Source organism: Acinonyx jubatus, chromosome A1, assembly GCF_027475565.1.
Source record: "Acinonyx jubatus isolate Ajub_Pintada_27869175 chromosome A1, VMU_Ajub_asm_v1.0, whole genome shotgun sequence".
Classification (NCBI taxonomy): domain Eukaryota; kingdom Metazoa; phylum Chordata; class Mammalia; order Carnivora; family Felidae; genus Acinonyx; species Acinonyx jubatus.
In genome coordinates, this window is record NC_069380.1 from 143,724,984 (window position 1) to 143,739,645 (window position 14,662).

The following is a 14,662-nucleotide window of genomic DNA, read 5'->3' on the forward strand; positions in this document are numbered from 1 at the left end:
TTTATTTATTCATTTACTATCTTCATTACTTTAGAGCCTCAGGTTGTACTTTCAGATTACATTTTTTAAAACTATGAAAATGATAGAGTCATAAAGATAGCAATAGCATGCTACTGGAGAAAGGATTTTTGTCCTAGGGCCTTGTAGTTCACTAACTGGGACTTTCCTTAGTCCAGGGCAGGTAGAATATTATAGAAAGCCCTCAACAAAAACAACCTATCATAAATTCCCTGAAGCATAAAGCCGAGAATCAGTAACTGGAGATGATCTCAATTGCCAAAAGAACATATTCAAGAGAATGATGATCTTCTGAGGTACCAGGTCTTCAAATATACTCATTTGCCCTAAGGATTTTATTAAGTGGCTTCTAGGATGAGTTCTATTTTGTATGTCCAAAATAGACTCCTATGTCATAATGTTGTGTGTATGTGTGTTTAATAATGGAACAAGTGACAAGCAACGGCTCTCAGTATTAACAATTTCTTTGTAAAGCAACTGCTATTTTTAGACTAAAGTATAGACCTGTTGGTAAATGTAACTAATGAGTAATAAGCATGATTACCCTTAGTATTTGAAGATGTAATTATTAAAGCAATGTTAGAATACCAGAAAGCCTTTTATATTTAATGTGCATTGATACAAATGGACACATGTGTAGTAGTCAGTTTTTATTTATTGATATGATGAATTTAACACTGATAGATAAATGGGTTGTTAAAGAAAATAACTATTAATACAGCAGATCCAATTGCACTCTTGTGTTTTTCTTGAAGTATTTTGATAAAATTAAAAGACAAAGCAAATTTTTATTTTATTTAGAGTGTAAATATGCCATAGAGTGATGTGGTATTTGAAAGTGGGGAGTATAGGATATGCTCAAAACCAACCAGGTCCGATTAGGATTTGCAGCTGTAATTAAACTGTGGATTATTACACTAAATATAGTATTTATTATAAAATTATAAATTTTATATTATAAAATATATTATATTATAAAATATTTTATATTTTATATTATTTATTATAAAATTATGTTTGTTAAGTTATTCTTAATACTCGCCAGGAAGTACGTATAAAGATATGGCACTAGAACTGCTTGATCTAATGAAATCTTAGGGGTGTTAAAGCAACTTAGTGTTCTCTTGTGAAGCCAGGGAGTCGTACAGGGAAATGTTTCACTTTCCTGAATCTTCCTTCTTCTCTAGGCCCTACGTACCTGAATGAATATTACTTTGCAAAATTCAGAGTGTGTTAGGTTAATTGAGAACCTATAGCCTTAATGTCTTTTTAAAAAAATGATTTATTTTTGAGAGAGAGAGAGAGAAAGAGAGAGAGACTGAGGGAGGGGGAGAGAGACAGGGAGACAGAGGATCTGAAGCAGGCTCTGCACTGACAGTATTGAGCCCCATGTGGGGCTTGAACCCATGAACCATGAGATGATGACCTGTGCTGAAGTTAGATGGTCATCCAAGTGATCCACCCAGCCGCTCCCCTAAATGGCTTCCTAAGGTTAGTTCTACGCTGGAAATTCTCTGTACTCTTTTTTCCTTGGCAAAGAGAGAATCTATTTTTTGAGAGAAATCAAGATGAGTCAATTCAGGTAGATAACTAATTTTTTTTCTATTTATCAAGTTAGTAGAAAAGCTTTTGTAAAGGCACCTGGCATGGCCATTGTATTTTATCTCAGCAGCAAGTTATATTGGAAAGTTTCCTTTATGTATAGCTCTAATATTGAGGCTTTTTAAAAATCAAAAGTAAGGTTATTTCTAGCCATAGATGTGTACTTGAGAGAATACTGGGCTGATATATTTTTTTTTAATTTTTTAATGTTTGTTTTTAAGAGAGAGAGATAGAGTGCGAGCAGGGGTGGGGGTTGTGGGTTGGGCAGAGAGAGAGAGAGAGAGAGAGAGGGAGAGAATCCGAAGCAGGCCCCACGCTCTCAGCTGACAGCAGCAAGCCCCACGTGGGGTTCAGTCTCACAAACCATGAGATCGTGACCTAAGCCAAAGTCAGACACTTAACTGACTGAGCCACCCAGGCATCCCTGAACTGGTATTTCTGTATCAAAATCTGACAAGCTTTCAATGTGGAATGTTTATGTCCAGTTATAAAGGTCTAACAGGAAGCAATTGTTTCTGAGGAAGGACACTTAATGTATTACTTTAGTTGTTCTAATTGTATGTTCCTACTGTTTCTTATAATGAGTTTGAGATGCTTTCCACGAAATACTTTAAGAAATATACTTAATGGATTGATTGAGGGTTTCAAACTTTATTTGGGTACTTTCTCATGGAGAATTTCTGAGCAGGATATCTTGATTTTACAGTCAAATCTAAAATAAATGAAAGTGAAACCATTATTTTGCACTTCTTTCTCCCCCTTTGATTTTTAAAAATTTTTACTTAATTTCATTTTTTAAACAAGAGAAAGAGAGTGCACATGAGTGCAAGCAGGGGAAGGGGAGAGGGAGAGAGAATCTTCAGCAGGCTCCATGCCTAGCCTGGAGCCTCTTGCGGGACTTGATCCCATGAACTTGAGATCATGACCTGAGCTGAAATCAAGAGTCAGACACTCAGGACACCTGGACTTTGGCTCAGGTCATGATCTCACAATTTGTGAGTTTGAGCCCTGCTGCATCAGTCTCTGCTGATGGCTCGGAGCCTGGAGCCTGCTTTGAATTCTGTGTCTCCCTCTCTCTCTGCCCCTTCCACATTCAGACTCTGTCTCTCTCTCTCTCTTTCTCAAAAATAAATAAACATTAAAAGTTAAAAAAAAAATGTTGGATGCTCAATTGACTGAGCCACTCAGGGACCCCAGAATTTTTTTTTTTAAGCCAGTGGAAACTCAGTGTATGGTTGGGGATAGGATACATTGCTTGGAATATATTACAATGAGATTTGATCTTACAAAAGATTAAATAGAATCTAAAATATTTGAGTTTTCAGAATTATTAATTATATTTAAAATCCTTTTTTTTCCCTTAGTTAAATTGAAAAAGTTAATTAAAAGATTATTTTCTGGAGTAAAAGAAATATCCATTAGCATAATTTTCTATGCAGGGCTCAAAAACAATGTTGTCATATACTCTAAAGAAATTGAATGTTACAATGGAAATGTGTGATCTCATGGTGAACTGTAATCTTCTAGATGTTTAGAGGGTTGTTTTCTTGGTAGCTTGAGTGAAATTAGTTACTTGTTGGGATTTTTTTTAACTATCAGATAAAGATTAACTGTTGTACAGAATATTATTTTACTGTGGAACCATTGCTCAGAACTAGGGACAGTTATGCATATAGATGGCTACTTACATAGTAGGACTCTATAGCTCCCCATATTTCTCCCACTAGTACCTGAAATGCCCACTATTAAAGAGCTTTATTAAAAACACAGATAGATTTTTTTTTTTTTTTTTTTTTTTTTTCAGGGAGAGAGCAAAACATTTTCAAATTGGGTTAGTGGTTCCAAACCCTACTGCTGAAGTCTGAGCACTGATCTGGTTAGATTACTCTGATCACCACTGTGTCCTTACAATCTAGCCCAGTGTCTGGCATATAAATGCTGGAAACTAATATAGCCTGTATTTTAATTTTTGTAGATTGAACTCTCTAGAATTTCCCATCTAATATACTGCTAACTTAACTAAAAGGCCGCACTGTTCGAATAAATATTTTATCATTATTAACTTACAAAGTTTTGGGGAATATTTATTGAAGTTTATTTCTGGATTTATGTGCCTAAGGTAGTAGACTGTGGAAAAAATGAAGTATTGGACTTTGTTACAGGTTTTCAAAGTGAAAAGCTAAGAGGAAAAACTAAGAATAAGGCATCAAAGTGCTTTTAACAATATTGCTTCTGATTGCATAAATGGAACATGGGAACTTCAATAATGTTTTTCCATATGGTGCTTGCAAATTTGTTATTTTAGAGGTATTCTTTGCTCTTAGCGCATTGTTAGTCTTTTGTATTTGTGATAAGCATTGAGAAGTTACATCTAGTTCTAGCTGACGTCAAAGGAGTCTTAGTTGCAGAGTACAGGTTTGTCTCAGCTATAGTTTAGAATGGACTGGAAAGAGTAAGAAGGCTATCAAGCTGGCAGTGCTACATAAAGAATGTCTAGATGGATGCCTAAAAGAATGCCTTCTTTGGCTGGTGGGTCAGAGGGTACAGCAGCCTGGGTAATTAAATGTGGTCTCTCTTCTCTTGTTGCTCATCCCCAGCATATTTTGAAGGAAGAGAAGTTGTAATCTGAAAGTTGTAAGACTCTTGGATGAGAGAGTTAAAATGGCCATTGACTAATCTTGAAGTTCTATTATTAATGCTTTCTTTCCAGTAACTATTTTTGAAATAAGTAGTTCACCCTCAGCATCACTTTGGGTTTGTTAGATGTGAAACAAAAGAGAAAAAATATCATGATGATCTCAAACTATGTAATTCTCCTGTTTATAGACTTATTTTTAACTATATTTATACTTTTCTCCCTCTGAATGTGCTCTGTACAGTGTTTTTGTCTCAAGACCCTCCATGATATCAGTCCCTTTTTTATTTCTCTTGCTTTCTTACTTAGTCTTGACCTTGCCGTCTCAGTAATGCCCACAACACCTAAGTTCCATGGTCCCACATTTTTATGCCACACTTATGTTTCCACTTCTCTTTTCTATAATCCTGTCTCACCTCTTTCCTTCACTACCTGATTTCTTGAATAAGCAATCTGTAATACCTTCACTCTTGTCACTCATTTCAACTTCAAGTCTTTTTCTATTGACTTCTATCAAAATCAAGCTATGGAAATTGATTTCTTCTAAGTTACTAGTTACCTTGTAATCACCACATCTAGTGTTCTTTTCCCCCTTGACCACACTGCAACGTTTGACGCTATTGACTAAGACCTGTCTTCATAAATTCTCTCTCCTTTTTGACTTTGTGACACTGGTGACAAAGTATTCTTTTTATTCTCTCTTTCTAACAGTTTATTATCACTATTATTCTGTTGCTAATATCTTCCCGAAGTCAGAATCCTTGGGGAGTGCTGAAGGTCAACTCATACAAACAAAGATGAATCCAGAGGGCAGGGTGGAGGTGAAAATGAGAAGCCAAGTCAAGAGTCATGACTACAGAACTAATCAGAGGATCTTGGGCAACTACCTCGAATAAAGCTGAAGTGCCCATAGCTTTTCAGTTTGACAGCTGGCATTTTGACAAATCAGACTGACTTAAAAACACATGGGTGGAATCTGGCAACAAGAAACTTGAGGGCTGGGATTCCATCTGTTCCTCTGTCCCTTTGGCTGCCTTATGAACCCATTGACCAATCTTTGTTTCTACACTGACTTTCAATATTTAGGGAAGAGGCTGTAGCACATGCTGGACATTCTTGAAGTGTGATACTAACTTCCAAAATGTTTTTCCAAATCATACTCATTTGGTGACACAAGGTGTTGGAATTGACCTGGCAGGAAGTCTAGTATCTTGGGGATTTTTTTGTTTTTGTTTTTGATTGTTTTGTTTTGTCTTTCTTTCTTTCTTTCTTTCTTTCTTTCTTTCTTTCTTTCTTTCTTTCCTTCTTTCTTTTTTAACCACTTATTACGTCTCAGGTTCTGGGGAATGGCTGTCGGAGATCTACATGGTGGTGAGTGTAGAAGGGAATGTTGGTAAGCAAGAGTGGCTCTGCATTAAAAGTAATTTGGGGCTGCACATGTGAGTGTTGAGACTTTAGATGATTTGAGAAGTAGTTAGAGTTTTTAATATGGTTTGACTAAATCTCCTCTTCTGAGGAGCAATAGGCTGTCTGTGTTAGGGCCTTGACCAGATTGTTGGTACGTTGTTAGGTTCCTGAATCTGGGATCTCCATGCAAGTTAATGAGGAGGACTGAGAAACAGAGAGACAGACCAAGTCAGAATCTATTAATGAAAGCTGAGATTCAAACACCAAGAAGAGTAGTACAAACATTTCCCCCCAAATTAGAGGGAATGATGGTGTCACTGGTTTGAAGTTAGGCAGAGATGAAACTGCAGTAAGGTTAGGTGGGGAATAAGGAGGACATGAGTGATTGCCTCAGCCATTCTGGAGTGTGCTGGATCTTCTTTGCATTTCACGAATGAATAGTATTTGAGTGTGTCAGACAAGTTTAAAGAGTTAGGAGGAGTCAAAAGGCAGTGTGAATATGTGGGTAGGAGAATCAGATGAGTTCTATAATTTGAATGTGCTTTCTCCTAGCTCTGGTCCTTGTCTGTGTTCCCTGTTTTAGTCTATTGTTTCTTTGAGGGTATCTGGTGAGTCTTTCTGGATGTTCTACAGCTGTTGCCGATATTGGTTGGTAGCTGAGGGTTATTTATATCTTTGCTTAGAGGTGATAGGAAGCAACTTAGTGGAAGCTGTAGTCTAGTGTTATCCCCCTACTCAACTGCTCAAATCTTTGAGCATAGGATTCATAGCTTAAACTTACCCTGTAGCATTTTCTCAGAGAATCATTTTGAATGAGGGGTCTACCAGAAAAAATATTATAAAGAACTACCAATAGAAAGTTTTATTCTATAGAAAGGCTTTTCTTGTGAAAATATCCAGTGTGGCATTATTGCTCTATGATAGGTATTTTGTGAAATAAAAAGGTAAAAAAAAGTGAGAATATACTTGTCTGAAATATGTTGTTTATAGAAGCTCCAAAGTATATTAACATGAAATTTCGATTTTTCCAAAAAGACCAAAAATATCATATTCGACAGAAGATCTTTTTTGAAAAAAGTTTATACAGCTTCCATACTTGTATGTATGATTGGTAGTTTAGTGCTCTTTTTAAAAATAATAAACAAATGAATGTTTCAGGAAACCTGTGCTAGACTGAACCAGGTGGAACTGATTTAATGTTATGGATAATTGCATAATTAGTGCTATAAAAAATAAACCATACTATCTACTTGATGGACTGGAGCTACTGTGAAGGAGGTGTGTAATTATATAATCAGCATCCTCCTCCTATGCTGATTCTAGGTAATCCTTTTTCTGCCTTGTCTGAGAAGGGGCTTCCTGTCTTGTGTTTCCTGATGTTATTTAAGTGAACAGAACTGAGCATTGAATAGTTTCCAGTCCCTTGGTAAGTCTTTCCCTGTCCTGTGTCTATGTGTGCATCCTTTGAGACCAGTGGCTTTCATACTTTTTGATATAAACCCACAATAAGAAATGCATTTTATAGTAGGACCCAGTATATTGCATATGCACATACCTGAAACCAAGGCTTATGAAACAATTTTTTTTAAAAAATATAGCCTGTTTTACTAGTTATTCTGCTGTATTTAATTTTTAAAAAAATGCTCGTCAAGGCCCACCACTTGATTTCAGAACCTGCTAATGGCTTATGACTCTTATTTGGAAAATACTGCCTAGACTTTTGGTGATTGCTAATGTTAGTTGAAAGGATTCTGAGAGTAGTGTAATGGGGCCGCCGTGGGCTTTGGGTAGCAGGTGGCATGGCATGGTTGAAAGAGCAAGGGCTTTGGAGTTGGGCAAATTTGGTTTTAAATCCCAACCTTCCCTCATTTTAGCTGTGTACTTTGAACATGTTACTGAACCTTTTTGAGCCTCAAATCCCTCATCTGTAAACCTGGGCCCCAAATACTTAAGGGAGTCAGGAGGTGGGGAATTGGGGGCTGAGCATAAGTGGGGTTGATGTGTGCATTAAATGATATCATGGAAGAAACAACTGGCCAGCGCTGTGAAAATAAAACACAGTGCTTCATAAAGTTTATATTCCTTTCTCCGCTCTTTTTCAACATCAAACATATCAACAGTCGAAGGGCACTGTAACAGTCCCTGCCTCAAGGGGTGGTTTATGAGGATCAAATAGGATAATGGGTGCAAGGATTAACAAATGTTAATTTTTATTAATGCAACTTAAGGCAGCTTTACTGTTTCAGAGTAAATGTGTGCAAGTGGATAGACTTCTACAAGGTTAATTGACAACACTGGGAAACAAAACTGGTGCTGAATTTCTGTGTTGTGTTGTGACTGTTAGCAGCAAGGATTATTTTGAAATACAGTGGTATCGTGTGTTGATACTGGAGAGCTGCTACCAAAGCTGCCAAAGGATGATTTATAACAGAGCCCATTATAAATTGCTGTATACAAGTTGTTCCATCTTACATCATGTGTAGAATTTAAAGAAACTTTAAAATTAGTCAACAAAGGATTTTACTTCATCAAGACCTGGAAAATGAATATCAGAAGACAACTAATTACCTCTTGTATAATATTTGTGAAATTTTCTTTACCTTAACCGGAATACAGTATATTACTGTAATTGTGAGGGTAAAAAAAAATTTAACCTTCATCTCACTGCATGAAGTCTTGGAGAGGGGAGAATTTTCATTGTACAATTGTACATGGTTCTAAAACCACCTCCTTTTGTTTAAATGTGTTATAGTTTTTACTACTTCTGAAATAGTTCATGACTTTGAAGTGCTGTTTCCTCGCTAGTTCCAATTTTTAACTTTCTCACCTGAAATGAAATTTCTTGGTCTCTATACTGTCTGTGCTCCTCTCTTCCATGCATTTTTTTCTCTGAAGTTGTACTGATATTGTGATTATTTAGTGGTAACCTGGGCTTTGTTGGTCATGGAAAGGGATATAAATCAGCCAAGGCAAGTATGAAGCAATGGCAGCTACAAAGCATCTTTATGTCTTATTTTCCACGGTGTCCAGTCTCTACTTGCTCTGAAATGTCTCAGTCTCACGTTAGGCATATGTTGGTTGATTGTACTTAATTTCTCTGACATTTCTGTTTTCAGACGCTTCCATCACATTAAGAAATACTCTAATGCTTGTGTTAAGTTCAAATCACCCTTACAGGCATTCAGAAGAAAAGGCCCGGCTCCTTTAAGACAGAAACACCTTTTTCTCAGCCAGAAAGCTCATTGTAAAACTGAAGGGCTTACCCAAAAAGGGCTTTAATGTAAATTGAATATTGATAGAGAAAGGAGGTTATTTAGCCTTAGTAATTTGGTTGCTAAGGAAGCATTTTCCTGATTGGGAGGGAACTCTCCTGGGTGTTCTGCATCTTGTTGTGGACTTAAGACGCTTTGTTTTATCTCTTGCTTTCTGTTTCTGAGTTGGAAGAGGAAAGAGCAGAAAGCTATCATAGGGATGAAAAGCTGTGGGAAGCAGATGGTTGTTCTCTCTTAGCTACAGAAAGAGAGAGCTAAATACTGACTAGCAACAAGCCAACGCCAGCAAGGACTCTTTGTTTAAGGCAGACAGTTGGAAATACCATGAGGGCAAGATATAAAGAACTTGCATGGGAGAACATAGAGAGGTTGGACTAGGGTTTTTTCAGTCCCTGAAAACATTGCAGGTGAGAGAAATTAAAGGACGTTGTGAATGGATATCCAACAACCATGTCAAATAATAGGATTACATGTTTTCAACATGGTTGAGGTTATTAAGAGAAGTTATTTAGCTTGTATTTGCTTTACATTTGGAAGGTTTTATTCTCTATTATATATGAAATTTGGTAGATTTAGAATTTGTTAATCTATATTTTAATAAAGAATGTTTAGTTACAGATATTGCTTTCTGTTAGATGGTTTATTGTTTAGTGTAATAGAAGTGACTTTGAAGTTAATAAATTAAAATTTTTCCAGTGAAATACTTTTTTTTTCAAAACAAAAATGTCTTTGAATATCGACTAATCCATGTATGCTAAGTTCTCTGGTTATCTTTAAGTAATTTGTGAAAGATTATTTCCACGTACTAAATGGTACTTGACTAACCTCAGGGAGTTAGTGCCTATAGTTTACTTAATTTACTTTTTTTTTTTTTTCATTCACTGCTTTGTTCAACAAATATTTTTTTGAATATCTGTTGAGCACCAGGCATTGTGTTAAAGGGTACCAAAAGAAATAAAGCACTCCTAGGAGGTAGTGATGCATTTCTTAGGAGAATTTGGAAAATGAAAATAGTTTTGCTGGCATTTTATGGTCTGTGTTAGATTTTCTAGGTTTTCTTCATTGTTAGCGTTGAATATTATTATTTGTTGTACTGATTACTGTATTATTTGTTGTCTTTAGTTTTTATGGCACTTTTAAATTATAAAATTCTTTTCAGCACTGTTATTTGGATTGTTTTTAATAGACATAGACTTAAAAATACAGCTAGAGGGGCGCCTGGGTGGCGCAGTCGGTTAAGTGTCCGACTTCAGCCAGGTCACGATCTCGCGGTCCGTGAGTTCGAGCCCCGCGTCAGGCTCTGGGCTGATGGCTCAGAGCCTGGAGCCTGTTTCCGATTCTGTGTCTCCCTCTCTCTCTGCCCCTCCCCCGTTCATGCTCTGTCTCTCTCTGTCCCAAAAATAAATAAAAAAAACGTTAAAAAAAATTAAAAAAAAATACAGCTAGAATTTTGTGGCTCCTCTTATGACCCTGGATAGGGTCCTCATTGATAACCTGTCTGGAATTTACCTGGTTTTCCTGGCCATTCAGTTCTTATATGCTGAGTGTGATAGGAGGATCTCAGTGGAGAAGCAAAATTTGGTGATCCTTTTGAAGGCCTCTGATTATAATAATATTCTCAGAGAAGCTAGTTTACCATGGAATTACTTAAGTATAACCAGAGGACTTAGTAAATATCAGTGATGACTCTAACACTACAAGGCCAGATGGCATTATCAAGTAAAACACATTAATAGAATAATAGACTAAATTGGACACCTTCAATAAGATAGGGATAGAATAATATATTAAATGTATAGAGAGTACTCACTGGTCTCCTTCCTTTTTTTTTTTTTTTTTTTTAGGTGTATTTTTTTGAGACAGAGTACACATTTGCACATGTGTGAGTGGGAGAGGAACAGAGAGAGAGAGAAGGAGAGAGAGAATCTCAGGCAGGCTCTACACTGTCAGTGTAGAGTGGGACTCAGGGCTTGAGCACCACAACTGTGAGGTCAAGAATAAGTTAAGCTGAAATCAAGAATTGGTTGCTTAATGGACTAAGTCACCCAGTCGCTCCTCCTTCCTTTTTAATGTGGAAGTACGAGTACATTCTGATTGTTAAAAAAATTTGCATGCTAGGTCCACACATTTTCAGATTTATCTGCTCCCTAATTCTAATCTTACTTCACAATCTATTGGTTTAGACATTTTATATCCTTTGCAACTTGGATTATCTTTTAAAGATTTGAAGTTTAGTAAATGAACAGTGTCTTCAGGAGAAAGGAGAGCAACAATTATGAAATTTGATGTTAAAAGGTAAATATTTTGTAGATTTTGAGCACAGTGATGAATAATGAGAGAGCACAATGAGAGAAACGGAGGTTAGTAATGACAATATTTAGTGACCCTTTGGATGTCACATTTATTTTACTCTGCATTATTTTATAATAAGAGTATTGTTTATTTTTTTTGTAGCTGTTAGACTGCACTGAGCTGAGATTAAAAAAATTTTATTTTAGAACTCAACTGCTTCTATTAAGATGAAGCCCAGCTAGTAAACTCATTAAGTAAGGACCCTAGGCACTCCTCTGGTGCGGAGACTGAAAGCACAGTATTGCAGACATCTTTGCATCACGGTCATGAATGACCTTGAAGGAAGCCAGCACTTCATAAAGCAAAATCCTCTCTGTGGCACTTCGTTCTGATTTGATTGATGCTTTAGAAAAAGCTGTAAGATTTTCTTTTCTTTATAGTGTGGGGGCTATACTCCTTACACTTCATAGATTTTTGCACTTGTCTGGAGTATTTTGTTGGCAGGTTCTTATAGGTTCTGATCTTTCACTGACTACAGTGCAAGTAAGCAGTGAAATCACTCTCCTTTGATCAATTATTATTAGGGAGTGAGGTCTTGGTGCATTGGGATCATAGTTTTTACGAATGGAAGAATACTGACTTTCTAACTTGAGTGTAATACAATAATTTTTCTTCCATCATAATCTTTCCATGCATCTCAGTTGGCTGGAGGGTCTTTAATACTGAGGTTTTATGATTTATATTATTCAAAGGATATATATTTCTGTCTAGCCACTATCCACTGTACTTTCTTAGATTGATAGCTTCCCTCCTTTTAGTTTTTACCTTAATGTCCAGTGTAGGTTTTTAGTATACGTTTTTATATCCAAAGAAGAGAACACTAGAAATCTTAGATGATAAAATGATTATTTTACCTCTTCAGAGTTACTTGGTCATCTCCTACATAAGCAGTTATAAGTAAGAATCATGCAAAGGTGTAATCATTCATTTGTCTGCTGTGACCACTGCTGTAGGAACGCCAGGAGAAAATTCTTTAACATTTGGCTGTGGAAAGTGTGTAAAGGCTATATTGGGACCCTTGGGGCTAGGTGTTTAGGAATTAACCTATGCATTACGGATAGGTAGAGGTGTAACTCATATCAAGTACAATCTGGTGTATTGAAGAGATCATTTGGAACCTTCTCCTCTCTACCAGGGAGCCTGGTTCAGCCCAGGACTCCAAACCTCAGTGCCTCACTTTCCCACTTTGGGATCTGAATTTGTTATTCCTGACCTATTTCTCCTAACCTGACACTGAATTTTGCATCTTGATTGGCCCACCATTCTGCTTTTCCTTATACTTGGTCCTGTATGAATCTCCATTTATTTTTGACCTTGCCCTTGTAGTTTGATTCAAATTCCTGGTGTTTCTTCCTTTGTTTTGCAGTTTGATATGATGCTGTATGGTTCTATCCGAACTAAGCCAATCAGTCAGGTTTTTTGATGGACTTCCAGTCCTAATCATTAAACTTCTGTCTTATGAAGATAAAAAAGGGTGAAACAGACTTTCCCGCCCCCCAGGCCCCTTGGCTGTAGCAATCCATATCTCCAGGAATTCTGTAAAGCGACTGTGTGAGAAATTTTAAAGACAGTAGTAAAAATATGAGAGGTGTAATTTAGGAATACCTAAATACTTATCTCTTAGATCTTCCCAATTTGTTGAACCCAGAAATAGCTCAGTAAATAGGTACTTAGCTAGCCTGTTTTTTTTTTTCCTTCAATTACTTGATTAACATCATGTCTCATGGGCAGCTTCATTTTGAAGACCCTCTTGAGAATCTTTGCACATGTTTAATTTATTCTCAGTCCCTTATATAATATATTTTCCGGCTGATGGACATCTAGATTTTTCTCTTTTAAAAGTACACTGTGAATGCACTGAGATAAATAAGTTCTCAGCCTTTTATACAACTGTTAGTGATTTTTCTTTCTTTTCTTAACTAAACTACTGAAATGGTTGGAAATCTATTTACTTTCATGAACTAGAAAGCAAATCAGTAAGTATGGAAGACTGAGGTTTTAGTAAATAGAGATATATTTGTTATTTTTCCAGATAGTCACAATCAAGATTTTCTTAGAGACTGATTTTGTAAAGTAGGTATATAAACAGTTATAGCAGAAAATTCAAACTTATTAATGGTACATATAGAAAAGAGAATTGCAATAGGTACTCACTTAATTTCTAAGAAACTATTGCTCTATTAAGTTTATAAAATAACAATGGACATTTGCAAAACTTTGATAAAAAGTTTAAGAAAGGCTTTTAGAAAAGTGTTTCTAGCTTTGTTCAAAAGCTGTGTTAAAGGACTATTGTATTTATTTCTAATTATTTCATATTAGGCCCTCAAATGCATTTAAAATGTCAAAATATTTTATTTTTACTTGTGAATTGATTGTTGGTTAATTACAATATGCATTTTGGAGTAATAATGAATTAGAATGGGTACTATTGAATTAGAATAAAAACTTAAGAATTTTAAACAGATGTGACTATGGATGTCACATAAAAAGTCTTTAAAAAAAATTAACAGGGTCAGTGGTGGATTCATTACAAGGCGTTTGAAGGAATTTTTCACCAAAGGATCCTTTCCCATTACTCATCAATTCTGTTCTCAACTTTTATTGGATAACTACTTTGTACTACTTAGTATAAAGAAAAATCAAGACGTTATTCCTACTTTCAAAAATTATTTAAAAGCTACATATCTTAATAAACATTTGAGTGGATTCTACAAAGAGAAAATATTTTCTGTTACTATGTTACTGTTATTAATAAGCCAATTATAATTCATAATATTAAATAATGGAATAAAACTAAAAGTGGCAATAGAATTAACAAATAAAACCATGAAAAACAACAATAGACAAAATAGTAATAGCTTTAGGGATATAACTGAAATACAAAATATATGTATATTATAATACTGTTTTGCATGTGCCTGAGTGATTATGTTTTAAGATTGTATTTTGATTATATGTTCTGCCTAAAAGTACCTGCAAAATATAGTGACTTTATTTACTTATTTTATTTATTTATTTAAAGTTTCTTTATTTTGAAAGAGAGAGTGCACACACATGAGTGTGAGCAGGGGAAGGGCAGAGAGAGAGGGAGTGAGAGAATCCCAAGCAGGCCCCATGCTGTCAGTGAGAAGCCCTATGTGGAACTCAGTATTGTGGACTGTGAGATCATGACCTGAGCCGAAACCAAGAGGGGGACACTTACTTGAACTACCCATGTGCCCTGCAAAATGTAATGATTTTAAGTAACAATCTGAGACTAGTGTCACTTGAAGTCTCAAGTGGACCACACACCCAAGATGTCTTTTTCAATCACATGTATGACAACTTAATTCAAATGGCTGGAATAGTTGAGGCTGACAAGACATCTCTTTCTCTC

At 35.9% G+C, this 14,662-nt stretch overlaps 1 protein-coding gene across 16 annotated transcripts in view; it reads left to right on the plus strand.

Moving 5' to 3' along the window:
* The window catches only part of ATG10 (autophagy related 10), a 427,978-nt gene that overhangs the window by 240,848 nt on the left and 172,468 nt on the right, over positions 1–14,662 (plus strand). The gene's annotated exons all lie outside the window — the stretch shown is intronic.